The sequence below is a fragment of the Mesocricetus auratus genome, unplaced genomic scaffold (assembly GCF_017639785.1).
Source record: "Mesocricetus auratus isolate SY011 unplaced genomic scaffold, BCM_Maur_2.0 Super-Scaffold_100018, whole genome shotgun sequence".
NCBI lineage: Eukaryota > Metazoa > Chordata > Mammalia > Rodentia > Cricetidae > Mesocricetus > Mesocricetus auratus.
The window spans coordinates 13156176-13170169 of record NW_024429199.1 but is presented as its reverse complement, the minus strand read 5'-3'; the positions used below and the strand labels follow the sequence as shown (position 1 = coordinate 13170169).

The 13994-nt window shown below is 37.9% G+C and overlaps 1 long non-coding RNA gene across 1 annotated transcript; it reads right to left on the bottom strand.

Annotated features, from left to right (window-relative positions):
• Positions 1-1439: 1439 nt before the first annotated feature.
• LOC121144461 lies at positions 1440-13383 on the bottom strand. Its single transcript, XR_005881817.1, has 3 exons — positions 13226-13383; positions 2080-2370; positions 1440-1680 (listed from the first exon to the last, which is right to left on the bottom strand). It is a non-coding gene; the product is annotated as an uncharacterized LOC121144461 (long non-coding RNA).
• Between the last annotated feature and the right edge of the window lie 611 nt (positions 13384-13994).

Below are 13994 nucleotides of genomic sequence, written 5' to 3'. Positions count from 1 at the left end.
TGATAGAAGAATGGTTTCCTAAACTTGTATTAAACTGTCTTGGAAGGATTAGGAGACATGGCCTTGTTGGATGTATATGGCTTTGAGGTTTAAAAACTTAGTTAGCTTTAACTCCATCTCATGTTTGTAGGTGACATGTGGGCTGTTAGCTACTGCTCCGGGGCCAAGCCTGCCTGCTGGCTGCTCTCCTTCCCACAATAATGGTCACGGACTCTAACCAAAAGCCCTAGATGAACCCTTTCTTCCAGAAATTCCTTTGGTCATGGTGTTTTCTCACAGTGATAGAAAGGAAACTGAGGCAGCTGCTTCTATTTGGTAAACTAATACAGTATTTGTTTAAAATTTAATGTAAATTAAACATAAACCTTGATCTAGGAAACCAGACAATATAGAGAATGAAAGGTTTAGGCGCAAGGACCACAGTGCCTGCCTTTGAATCTAGATCCCTTGACTACCAGCTGGTGGCTTAAAACCCTGAGCATGTTATCTACTGTTGAGCCTCTGGAAATAGACTGCAGAGAGTGCTTGTACATCATAAGGTTCTGGTGGATCTATCAAGACAGTTAATGAAGCCAGATGCTTAGAAGCCTTGGCACAGAGTATGGGTTCAGTAGATGTAAATTATACGTTTAGAGCACCAGTCATACCACAGTCTGTTTGCATTTGCGCAGCAGCACAACTTGGTTTTAAATGCCTAGCTGTTGGATACTTGTGACCAAATCCAAACTGCTTCCTATGCTACACAGTAGCGTTGTTGGAACAAGGTCTGCGATGGAGTCATGTGAGCTTTCTGGGTGCTTGAGAGAAAGCTCCAAGAAAACAAGACAGTAGTCTTGTGACTTCAGTTTCTTCAAAAACCATGGACCTGTTCTTGGAATGTGCATTCATGCCCTCCCAGGTGTTGCAGATAGGCGTGAGTTTACTTCAAACTATTCTTTATTTATTTATAGGCGTCTTTGTAAAAATATGCTTTTCGCTGAAGGCAGCCTGTTTTTGTGATGGTACACTTTACTCATATGACTCTTCTTAGCCCTCAGAGTACAAATTGTGCGAAGCTAAAGTTGGCTGCTTCACCAGACTTTAGTCCATCTTATTTATTGGCTCCTTCTCCCAGGACCCACCATCTCTAGAGTGGTAAACTGGCATTATGTTATGCTTGTTTTACTACGTAATCACTCACAGAAAATCGAGGAAGAATCTGAAAATGAGAACTAATTTTCTCTGAAGTTGCAGAATGATGAACAGTAATGTGCTTTGCAACCCATGTCAAGTTGGGCCTTGTGGCTTTCCTTTGGAAGTCAGCCTGAGTGCACTGTGGAATCAGAGTACAGACAAACAAAAAGGCCCCACAATATTTTTAGAGGTTTGAAAGTTGTTTGATTTGCAAGTATTTCTCACAAACACCATGGAGGACCTTCAGTCCCAACATGCAAGCTTTCTGTAAACCCTCCCTGTCACTCTCCTAAATGCTGGCATCACACAGCAGCGCAAACGCATGCCAAGTGCTTATCTTCCCACTGCCCTTCAACTTCTTCAAAGCAAGACTGGATTCATCTTTAGCTTTTGGACCCTCCATTCTTTTGGCATTCATAGTCTTCTTCAGGAAAGGACCTCGTCATCTCCAATATAAGGCAATCTGGCTTATCTCTCTCCTAATTCTTCTCTCATTGTTTCCAAGAACTGCACAACAGAATCAACACTTTTAAAAGCAAAAACAGGACAACTTATTCAAACATGTCAAGAAAATTAGAGGGATGAAAATGGGTTGGCATTTTTCAGCAAGGGGAACTATAAAATAGGAAAATCAGAATACATGATAATACATAGAGACAAATATGGAAATATTTAGCATTTACTTATTTTTTCAATCCTAACTGTTCAACTACAGAAATAAGTACAGAAAAAACATAGCTGAAATTACAACTTATGCTTTCTCTAGATACAGAGAAATCTTAATTCTAAAATTAGAAAGAAACTGATGGCCAGTTGGTTCTGGTCAGAACAGCATTATCTGTTATGCCTTGAAGCAGTTACATATTAATAGTAAATACAACCAATCAATGTGTTTTAGGTAGTTACCTTGTTTCCAAAACTTGCAAAAATTACATTAATATTTGTGGGTTTTTTTAAAGAATACTTATGTAGTTTTCTTTTTGATATTTGGTTTTAAAAGGCGATGGTCCCTTTATTAATTATCTTGCTTTAAAATGGGAGAATGTGCAGTTAGTTGATTCAGAAAATTGTAACAGGAGGGTTCCGGTACTGTATAAGCTTCCCTGGATCATGAACTAGAAGTGATCGTCACAGCATGGCTGCTGTCCAGCACTGGGCTCTGGAAGTCGGCTTGTTACTTCAGTTCCTCTGGTGTCCCTGCAAATACACTGTGATTATGTAATTATCAGATGATGCAGTGTTATCTTCTTGCCTTGAGAACAGCCCCCAAATGTGTTTTCAGGTGAAGAATAATTGTCAACATAATTATAGTTGATATAATTATATGAAAAACTGGCCGGGCAGTGGTGGCGCACGCCTTTAATCCCAGCACTCGGGAGGCAGAGGCAGGCAGATCTCTGTGAGTTCGAGGCCGGGCTGGACCGATAGCTTCCGAAACAATACAGAGAAACCCTGTCTCGTAAAACCAAAAAAAAAAAAAAACCAACTGTTTGGGGGTTAAATGAAAATAAATCAATATTGAAAGTTTATATTCCTACTATTAAAAAGTAAAGACATTCTAAGAAAGAAAGTTATACTTTGGGGGTTTATATTTACAAATAGATTATTAAGGGCCAAGTTCAACTTTTTTAGGCATTCATTTAGCTATTTAAAAGGAAGTTATTACTTATGCTGGTATTCTTAACCACAGGAGATATTTTTCTGAAATTCCCCAATGTTCTGAAATAAAAATGTACATACTCAATAGTAAAATTTTAAACTCTTTAACAATTAGCTGCAAATTATTACATTTTTCTCCTATTCAAAGCCTAACTATTAGGTGTCAGAATTTTAATTTTTGGATTTTTTTCCTCGAGAATCAGTTTCAAGTAAATATAAAGATTAAATCTTTGGTTTAAAAAGCCAACCAGTTCCAAGTTGTGGACTTTCCTCCTCCCATCACAACTGTCTGATAACAGCATCTGGTGGGTATACATAGTAACTGTGTTTAATTGTAAGAAAAGTTTCACATTAATGCTGTCCTAGAAGGTCATTCAGGAGGTTAAATTCTTTGTGAGCACCACTAGAAATTAGCAGGGATTTTAGAAACTTCTGTTAGTCTTCAGAGTGGTTGTCAAGTAATGTTAAGACTTGCAGACTCCTTTTTAATTCCCATCACTGTGGTTACCTAGCCTCTGAAGACTTATGCAAAGTATACAGTCCTATCATAAATCATGGCTACTGCTGTAGGAACGACTACACACAGGACACAAGTTCATAGAAGCTTATTTATGGTTCTGCTCTATTGGCTGTTTTTTTAAAATCCATATAAAATTACTCATTTGCATTATTCAAAGGAAAGAGCCCAACATAAAGTAAAGAGAGGCAATTGTAAGCTCTCAACTATCAAGATTAATTATATGCTTTGGTTCTGCAGGAAACCAAACAGCAAGATATTGAATCAAGAAGGGCAAAATCCTAGTTGTCATTTAATTTTTAATCACAAGCCCTTGAGATTGTCTGCTCTCTTCTGAAACAAAGTAATTGATGGCAAAGTGTTTTCTTGATGAGAATTTTATTCAATTTTTTTCACTGTTTAATTTTTTTTGAGACAGGATATCATGTAGCTCAGGATGGTCTCAAGCTCACTGTGTAACCAAAGATTACTTTAAACTTCCAATCCTCCTGCCTCAGTATCACAAATGCTGGTATTGCAAACACGAGTCATTGTATCTAGTTTTATGTAATGCTGGAGAAAAAACTCAGGGCTTCATGCATGCTAAACAGGTACTCTTCCAACTGGGCTACATCCTCAGATCTCTATTCCATTCTTCAGATCTGTTTAATAGATGCAGGCTAACTGGTAAGAGAGGTATATATAAAACATTCGTGAAGATCTATCATCTATCCATCAATTCATCCATCTGACTTTTTTCTTTTCTTTCTCTCATTTTTTGTTTTGGTTTTTGAGACAGGGCTTCATTCTGTAGCTCTTGCTGTCCTGAAACTCACCTTGTAGACTAGGCCAGCCTCAAACTCACAGAGATCTGTCTGCCTCTGTTTCCCGAGTGCTGGGAATAAAGGCGTCTGCCACCATTGCTCAGCTCATCTGTCTTTCTACATGCACATATCTACGTGCATACATCTGTGTATCGAGGCCAGAAGACATTATTGGATGTTCTATCACTCTTGGACACTTCTTTTAAGGTAGGGTCTCCTCCTGAACCTAGGCCTTGTACCTTCTCAGCTAGACTGAAAACCAACACACCCAGGTGATGCTCCTGCCACAGCCCCTTTGGAAGCTTATGTTGGGATCCATACTCTGGTACTCACGACTGCAGAGCTAGTACTCCTAACATTGAACAATCTCTCCAGCCTCACATGAAACATTATTTGATTACCAATTTGGGAAAATGGCATACTTTGAGATCACTAATTAGTATAAAAATTACAGAGGATTAACGACATTGTCAAATATATTATGAATTACAAGCATCTTTCTCAACTTATTAAGCTAAGAAAAAATAATGAAGTATTGACAGAATAAATTATTTTTCATTAGCTAAAACAGCTATGTTTGCATTTGTTGTAGTTAATGATAATTACAGCATAATTATAATAATAAATGCCTATACTATTTTTAAAATATTTGAACTCAGATATTTTATTTAATTTAAAAGTATTTTATTAAGCCAGGCAGTGGTAGCACACATCTTTAATTCCAACACTTGGGAGGCAGAGACAGGTGGATCTCTGTGAGTTCGAGGCCAGTCTGGTCTACAGAGCAAATTCTAGGACAGGTTCCAAAGCAATACAAGTCTCGAACAAACACACAAACAACAACAAAAAAGATGTCTAGCACAGGCATCCTGTTCAGTGACAGAGTGTTTCTGCAGCACAAGCAAGGCCTTAGGTTCCATCCCCAGCACTACAGAAGCAGACAAGCAAGAAACAAAAGTCAATATGATAGATCTAATATCAACCAAGTGCTGGGATTAAAGGTATGTTGGCCACCAAACCCAGCTATGTGCTAGCTTTTTTAATCTATCGTCTGTCTGGCTGTCTGTCTTATGTGTGTGTGTGTAAACTCTGGCACACATATGGAGATCAGAGGACATCTGTCAGGAGTTTGTTGACTCTTGCCATGTGGTTTCTGGGGGGGTCTAACTCAGTTGTCAGTCTCTGCAGCAAGTACCTTTACCCACTGAGCCGCCTTGCCAGCCCTAATGGTGTGAGGTTTAACATATTTTTTCATCTTCCTCCCATACCATTTCCATTATCATTTTTGAACTTCTAAGACTTCTTTACTCATTCCACCATTAGAATTAGTGAGTGAAATTCAATTGGCAAAGCAAAAGTCACTGCATTCTCATAGTTACTCTCAATGAACATCTTCAGGCATTGTATAGTTTTCTTCATGTAGGTAGAAATGAGCCATGCCTGATGCCACAGGCCTATAATTCTGCTACTTAGGAAGTTAAGGAAGGAAGTTTTCAAGTTCACGTTTAATTTGTACCATTTAATGAGAATATCTCAAAAGTAAAAATAGGACTAGGGATGTATGTCAGTGGTAGATATTTGTCTAACATGTCTGAGATCCTAGGTTCAGTTCAAGGTGATGAAAGAAATAAAAGGTGCTATTGACTTTTTACAAGAGATGTTTTATATTTGAACATGCAGATCCATGTACATTCAATTAAGGAAATTTAGCTAAAATTAGCTAGTTGCTAACAAACTTACAGAACAAGCACTATGTTGGGGGAATTTACCACAGTCTACCACTGTAGGATCTGGTAGGTTTCAGGCTTTTAAAAATTTCAATTCCTTTGTCAAAAGTACCATATTTGAAAGCTAGCATTTCCCTCCAACTAGATCAAGGAAAACTATTATGTATCTTCAGACTAAAGGGGAATCTCATAGAAAGACATTCAGGGTACAAAGTCAAGTCTCAAAACTGGAAAAGACAGGTAGTTCTCTCGTTCTGGTCTGTGTGCATACTTCCCAGCAAGTATTTGTTCTCTTTCTCTCTGTTTTGGTTTGAGACCAATTTTCTCTATGTTTTATTTTTTTATTTACATTGTCGAAGTCACTTAATTAATTAATACAAAGAAATACAACTTCCAAAGGCCAGGAGCTTCTTCAGTAGGCAGGCATCAAGGGAAGTTGATGATCATTTAATGTGATAGTATCCTAGGTACAACATGACAGGATTAGTCCCATGAAACTATGTGTACCCAAACTCACCAAGATGCTTGCATTAAGTGTGTGCAGATTTTATGACTATTAAATCCCAATAAAGCTTTGGAAAGAAATAGTTTGTCAAGTATTGGGAAAGGTTCGTATGGTACAGTTGTTCTCAGCCAGTGGTCGCATATTATATATACTGCATATCAGATATTTACACTACAATTCATAATAGTAGCAAAATTTCAGTTATGAGGTAGCAATGAAATAACTTCGTGGTTGGGGGCCACCGCAACATGAGGAAGTGTATTAAAGAGTCACAGCATCAGGAAGGTTGAGAACCACTGGTTTGGTGGAATAAGACAACAGCTTTGTCTAAAGGACTTCCAACAGAAACCACATCTGACATGATGAAGCTGAAAAAAAAAACTCTCTACCATGTGACACATCTACATGAATTAGACAGTCTATGTCCAGGATTCACCATTCATATTCTCGGTATTTGGAATATGAACCAAGGGGCACACATGCAGAGAGCCAGTTAGAAAGGGTTACATACAGGATTCTCCTTGGGAAGTCTGTGCTGTAACAAATGCAGATTCGTCTGTAGAGAAAAAAATGCTACATCTAAGAACACAGACCCCCCTTTTTTTGGGCAGTCCAGGCTAGCATTGAGCTTGCAATATAGCTGAGGCTGGCTTTGAACCCTTGATCTTCCTGACTCTATTTTCTAATTTCTGGGATTACAGGTGTATACCACTTTTCCTGGCAACAATTCTTTAGATCGTATTAGAAAGAAAACAAAAAATTGCTAGAAGACAATAGTCTAAATAATGAAGCTTGGAATATCATTGAAGTTGTGTTGATACTAAAATAGAATAATATGAAACTTTCATAGGTCTAGAGCACAACAGGAAAGAGAAAACCATGAGGTGATGGATGTTAATTGGCTTGGCTTGAATTTTTCTGCAGCATATGTATAACACACCCAATAAATAATATATTGTGTCTATATGCATATATTTTTCTATTTCATTTTTGCCATGTATATGCCTCATGTAATTATATATTATACGATTGGCTACCTCAATTTGCAGAGAACATCTTCCATTGCTTTCTAAAAAGTAAACATTTTGAGCATGTAATTATATGAAAATGTCTTTTTTTCTACTCCTACAGTTAATTGATAGTTTGTGCTTATATTTCAAACTTGAAAGTTACTTTCTCTTCAGAGTTTTTCACCTTGGTAAACTCCATTGTGCTTTGTATGATTTTTTGTTTTCAATTCATTATTTCAGGCATTTTGTATGTGGATATTTATATTTTTCATTTTGTTGTATTTTTTCTTTAATTATGTCTTAGATTTTTTTCATAAGTTTTTCTGTTCCTGAAAATTCTGTTGGTCAGATATATATCTCTTAGATTTTGTCATTTAACCTTAATTTTTTTAGCCATTGTGAAATTCCTTGTAGTTTTGTTGAAAGCCATAGGAAATATTCTACGTTAACATCTACAAGTTCTGTTTCAAACCTTGAAAGAATATTTCAGTCATATTTCTAATTTTTAGTCATACTCCTCTATTCAGAATGTTGTTTTACTTTTTAGCACTGGTCAGTACATTCTTATGGCTTTGTGACTGCAGCGAGTAACAAAGACAACTATTTTTGTATCCTCTTAAAAATCTTCCAGAGAATATGATTATAATAAGATCATACTGTGTATGGGATCCATGATAAATTACTAAACTTTGACTTCTCTTGCCAGAAAATAAGGCAAAAATTATCCGTAACCACATAAAATGATGGCTATGCTAACTGTAGTTACTTCTTTGGTACCCAACTTACTGTGCACTTTGATTATACACAGTGCAAGCTGTCATTTGAAAGAGTAAAGCCGGTATTTTATATCTATTAGTGCTCTGTGCATGTTGGTGGATTTTTCTGTGGAGTCCTGCATAAACATCTAATAACCCCTGCTAGGGCACCAACAGCAGACAAGGGAAGCAGTTTTATTCAAGACTAGCTTGGTGAACTAACCAGTTGAGCATGGGTGCCTCAATGGCAGCCATCCCCAAAAAGCCTATATCAGCACACATGACAACTCAGAAAAGTTGAATAGATGGGGCTCCCTTTACAACTCGCAGACAGCTCCACAGAAGTGTCTCCTCTCTCTCAGAGCTTCACTGATTATATGAATGAGGGGCAGGACCTCTTAGTCTTGTAACTTCCTGAGGCTCCTGGCCTTGTAAGTTTTGTGAGCATCCTGAGGCTGGGATGCTTGTTACCTTTCTGGGTTTTATGAGCTTCCCTCCTCCCTCCAGGAAGAAAAGTTTCAGTTTGGAGGAAATAGCTGTGCACTGCAGCATTTGTTATATACATCGTGTGGCCTTTATTATATACACAGTGCAGCATTTATTATACACCATTTGCAAATATACTGCTCCTGTTTGCTATGCACAGTTCTTTTTTAAACTTTATTTTTATTTATGTTTTGTGTCTTTCATGCCTCCTGGTCCCCTCTATGTCCCACTCCAGAATAAAACATAATAAAATTTAACAGGAAAAAAAAGAAGAAAAGGGAGAAAAAGAAAATGTCATCATGGAAGCTGCTGTTTGACACAGTGAGTCATGCATTAAATCCCTTTATCCACACATTTTTACATGCAGGCGTTCATAGCAAAGAATCATTAGTCAGGTTCAAGGCCCTGGTTCTCTGCTACATCATCAACACTAGGCCTTCGCTGGGACTCACTAGACATCCTGTTCCTGCCCTGTGATGTGGAATATTCATCCTTCTGTATACTGTGAATATGTGTTGCTTTTATTGGTAGATGAATAAAACTGTTTTGGCCAATGGTCAGGCAGAATAGAGCCAGGTGGGAAGTGCCATCGTGAAGAAGAGCCATGTTAGAAGTCACACAGTAACAGTGTGTTCAGCGGTAACTGCCAATGTGGTAAATCCCAAAGTATGTTTCAGAATTCAGCTGTTCCTGAATAACAGCTCTGTGCCAGGCACTGTGCTAGTTGTTGATGTACCATTCAATCTGCACAGCCTGTAAGGGAAAGCATTAGATCCAGCACTTCATAACTTAGGCTAGCTTTCAAGGACTCGTTGCATCCTGACAATATTTGGGGGAAAATGTTGTCTGTACTTCACTCACTTACTTTTCTTTTTTAAAATATTCAATCCAAGTTCTTGGGTACTTTTCTATTGCTGTAATAGAACATCATGACAAAGTATAGAAGACACCTAATAGAAGGAGGAGTTTATTTTGGGTTTATAGTTCCATGGAGTCAGAGTCCAACACCATCACATGGGGAGCATTGCAATAAGCACCAGGCCATGGAGGCAGGGTCAGTTGAAAGTGTTATGCCAACTTCGTGACACCCCGAAAGAGACCACCAAGGAGCCGACTCACTGATGCAAATGTATAAGGTTTAGTGTTACAAGCCTCAGCAGGGACCCTGTCCAGCAAACTGGCACAGCAGCTGCAGGAAAAGGGTGCCTGGCCTCAATTGTAAGGGATTTTTTTTTAAAAGGAAAAAACCATAAGCAGGATGGTACATGCCTTGGCTGTTCAGGATTGGGTAAGAGTAGGTAACCTTTGGATTCACTGATGTAAGGGCTAGGGGAATTTCAAAATTGTTACTAACAGTTGCCCACAAGGACAGTTGTGACAAGAAGATGTTATTTACCAAACAGGGAACAGAGAGAGTGATACACTTCTTTCAGCCTTTCCAAACAGGGCCATCAACTGGGAACCAAACATTCAAATGACAGAAACTCTGGGGGACATTTATCTTTCAAGCTATTATAGTACTGAAAAATATTAAAAAAAAAAACAAGGGACTAGGTATTTCTACAGATTTTTTTGTGATTCCTTAAACAATTCAGTAATATACCTACTTTCTAGAGAATTTTCTTATAACTTGGTACTAGAAGAAATATGGAGATGATTTAAGGTATATAGGTGCGTGAGTAGGTTATATAGAATGGCACACCATCACATATAGGGGCTTGAGCACCCTCAGATTTCGATGTTCATAGGACCCTCCATCTAATCCTACCCAGACACAGAGGGCCAATGGTACTGGTTTATACTTTCAGATTAGGAAATAATTTATTTGTTGTTTACAGAAGCCTAACAGTAGATGTTGCTGACATATAAACACAAATATTAAACTCTAAAGCACTCTCCTGATATGATTGTGAAAATCTATTTGATATCTCTCTAAATTGTTACTTACTTTTATGCTTTGCCCATATGTTAGTTAATTCTGGACATCATGGCTATAAGAAAAGAATTCTTGTTTGCGGAAACTGACATATTTTGTTTGTTTTAAGACAATGTAATCTATTCAGAAGTTAAGATTATTTATGATGTCATTTAATTTAAGAACCATGCTACTTTTATAAATTTGTGAGCCAAGCTAATCCATAAATAAATAGGAATCAAAAACCCTCATTTTCTTCAGCAAATACTCAATTAAGGAAAAAAAGCAAATAAGCAACAAATGGTCACACAGTAAGTTAGAAATAAAAGTTTAAAAACATCTCATTGTTCTAAAAATATGTAAACACCTTTCCAATTAACCAAATTATATAACTGAACGATCTCACTTTTGCTTTGCACAAAAATCTTTTCAGAAAAGAGCTATGGGTTTCTTATTTTGCATTTTAGAAACTTAAATCTAAAACAGGTTACCAAAGAATAAATGTAATCTCTGAGAAGAGGAGGAGCGTCATTGTGTAATTTTAGAAGTAACAACCAACCATGATGAGCTTTGTGTAGGTGTTCTGGGTTCAGACTTTGATGTGTGAACTAGGTATGGTGGCACAAGCCTGTAATTCCATCACTTGGAAGGTGGAAGAAGAAGAATTATGAGGTCAAACCTATTCTGGCAAGATTGTCAAAGAAACAAAACTAAAATCAAATCACAGCTAAGCCCACAATGAAAGAAGACAAGAAGCCTGTGTGTAATTTACTGAAGTGACATGTGTCATCACAGAAGTCATTTTTTTCATTAAAAATGGATTTTCACTAAGACATGACTTTTAGCATGTAATGCATATCCCCCCCAATTTCTACATTTTCTTAATTGATTGTAGACCATGTAGGATCAGGAATTCAAAGCAAGGCTGGGCTACACAATGAGATATTGTCTTAAAACAAACGTCTTAGAAAACTGGTTGGGGTGGCATACACCTTTAATCCCAGCACTTGAGAGGCAGAGGCAGGGAGATCTCCATGAGTTCCAGGCCAGCCTTAGCTACATAGTGAGACCCTGACTCAAAACAAAAAAAAAAGCAAAACAAAAAAGATCTCTAGAAAACTAGCTGTACTTCAAGAACATATACAGAAAAGTGAGTGATGTGCCTCTATTATTTTGTTATAAAACTCACTTGACTGTTTTACTAAGAGCCTAGATAGAAGCTATTATGAAAGTGACCATTTTTAACTAAAGATGTTTAACAGAATTTTCTTAAGTACACCAATAACCTGACAAAAGAAATAATAAACCTGTGCCACTTTTCTGAGTGAAGTAAGCAAACTAGAAAGACACATTGCGGTGATACATTGTTTATAATTTAATAAAGCTTGCCCAAGGGTACAGAAAGCAGAGCTAGCCACAAGCCACAAAGCCAGGTAGTGGTGATACATATTTTTAATCCCAGCAGCCATACTAGCTAGCCATTGAGCTAGGCAGTGGTGGAACACACCTTTAATCCCAGGACTCAGAAGACAGGATCTCTGTTAGTTCAAGGCCACAAAATTGATCCAGTCCTAAAGGATAACAGCTCGCAAAAGGTGATCTCAGCACTTGGGATCACACACCTTTAATCCCAGGATTTGAGAGGTATAAAAAAAGCAAAGTCAGTTTTAGGGATTTAGTCTCTATCCAATACAGGGCAGGATTGCTTCAGCCTGGGTAGAGGTAAGAGCTAGTGGCTGGCTGCTTTGCTTCTCTGATATTCAGGCAAGCTTTAATAAATCATAAATCACATATCACCACAGTGGATTGAGAAACAGAAATGATTTCCTTTCCAAACACATTTCTTTAGGGCCTCAACAGGTATCAGAACAAGAAACAAGGCCTAAGACCTATCTGTAATGTAGAGTCTTTCAGGGGAATGCCCCTCCCCCAGTGGATTGTGTAAGAGTGAGTTAGAGCTAGCCCCTTGCTTCCACCCTTCTTCCCAGAAAAAGGCAAAGATAACCAGCTTGCTTATCCAGGAGTGCTGTGAGCTAAATCCACATTGGAGAGTCTCAATCTGATAAGGGGTAGATAATAACAACAAGCTTTAAAAAAAAGAAAGAGAAAAGTAGTAGAATGAATTTACTAATACACAGTAATAGAAAAACAGAGTAAGGAACCCCATCTCTGCTCTGGAACACAGATGCTACACACTTGCTTGCTGGGCCTCTTCCACCACCACCAATATCCACTTAGACAGCATGTTTTTGTTTGATAAAGATAAACTGTCTTAACTAGAAACCTGAAAATTTCGAGCCGGGCGTTGGTGGCGCACACCTTTAATCCCAGCACTCGGGAGGCAGAGGCAGGCGGATCTCTGTGAGTTCGAGACCAGCCTGGACTACCGAGCGAGTTCCAGGACAGCCTCCAAAGCCACAGAGAAACCCTGTCTCGAAAAACCAAAAAAAAAAAAAAAAAAAAAAAAAAAAAAAAGAAACCTGAAAATTTCAACTTCTGTAACACATGCTTACCTCTGGGAAAAATGATTATGATGATGTCTAAGCCTATATGAACTATAAACCGTGAACGATTTCTGATCATGGCTAGGTGTCTTAGTTAGGATTTCAGTTATGAAGAGACAACATGACCACAGCAACTTTTATAAAGGAAAGCATCTAATTGGGCTCACTTACAGTTTCAGAGGTTTAGTCCATCATCACCATGGTGAGACATGGTGGCATATAGGCAGACTAGATGCTGGAGAAGGAGCTGAGAGTTGAGAAGGAGATACATCTTGATCATCAGGGAACAGGAAGTGAACTGAGTGTCACAAGGAGCGAAGGTTGTGCAAAGAAGACCTCAAAACTCACCCCCATTGTGACACATTTCTTCTACCGAGGCCACACCTACCCCATAAAGGCCACACCTCATAATAGTGCCATTCCCATTAGGGGCCATTTTCTTTCACAGTACCACATTGGGTCCCTTTAAGCAATACATAGAAGCTACAGCTATGTGCTGATTAAAGATTTTTTTCCCTTTATTCCTGAGAGCTGAGAATTTCTTGTTGGGGAAGGGTAATCTCCCAACAGTTCTTCCTCTGAGGTTCAATTCTAATAGCACAAGGAAAGAAAATAGTTAAAACATATCTGGCCTGAAAAAGAAGGCAGAAATTCATAATTTGCAAATGATTTGAATGGAATAGTAGTAAAATATTATGAACTACTTACAATGCTGAATGTACAAAAAGCAATTTCAGATTTTGTACAACTTTAGTAGTTTTGACTATAATGACAAAATGAAACCATTTATGCCAGTCAAGAATAGATTTTTGAAAAATATTGACAATAACTTTTGGTAGAAAAGCAAATAATGGTAGCTACACATTCTCTTAGGTGAATTTTACAAGTGTGTGTGTGTGTGTGTGTGTGTGTGTGTGTGTTACAAATGGAGCAGATCATA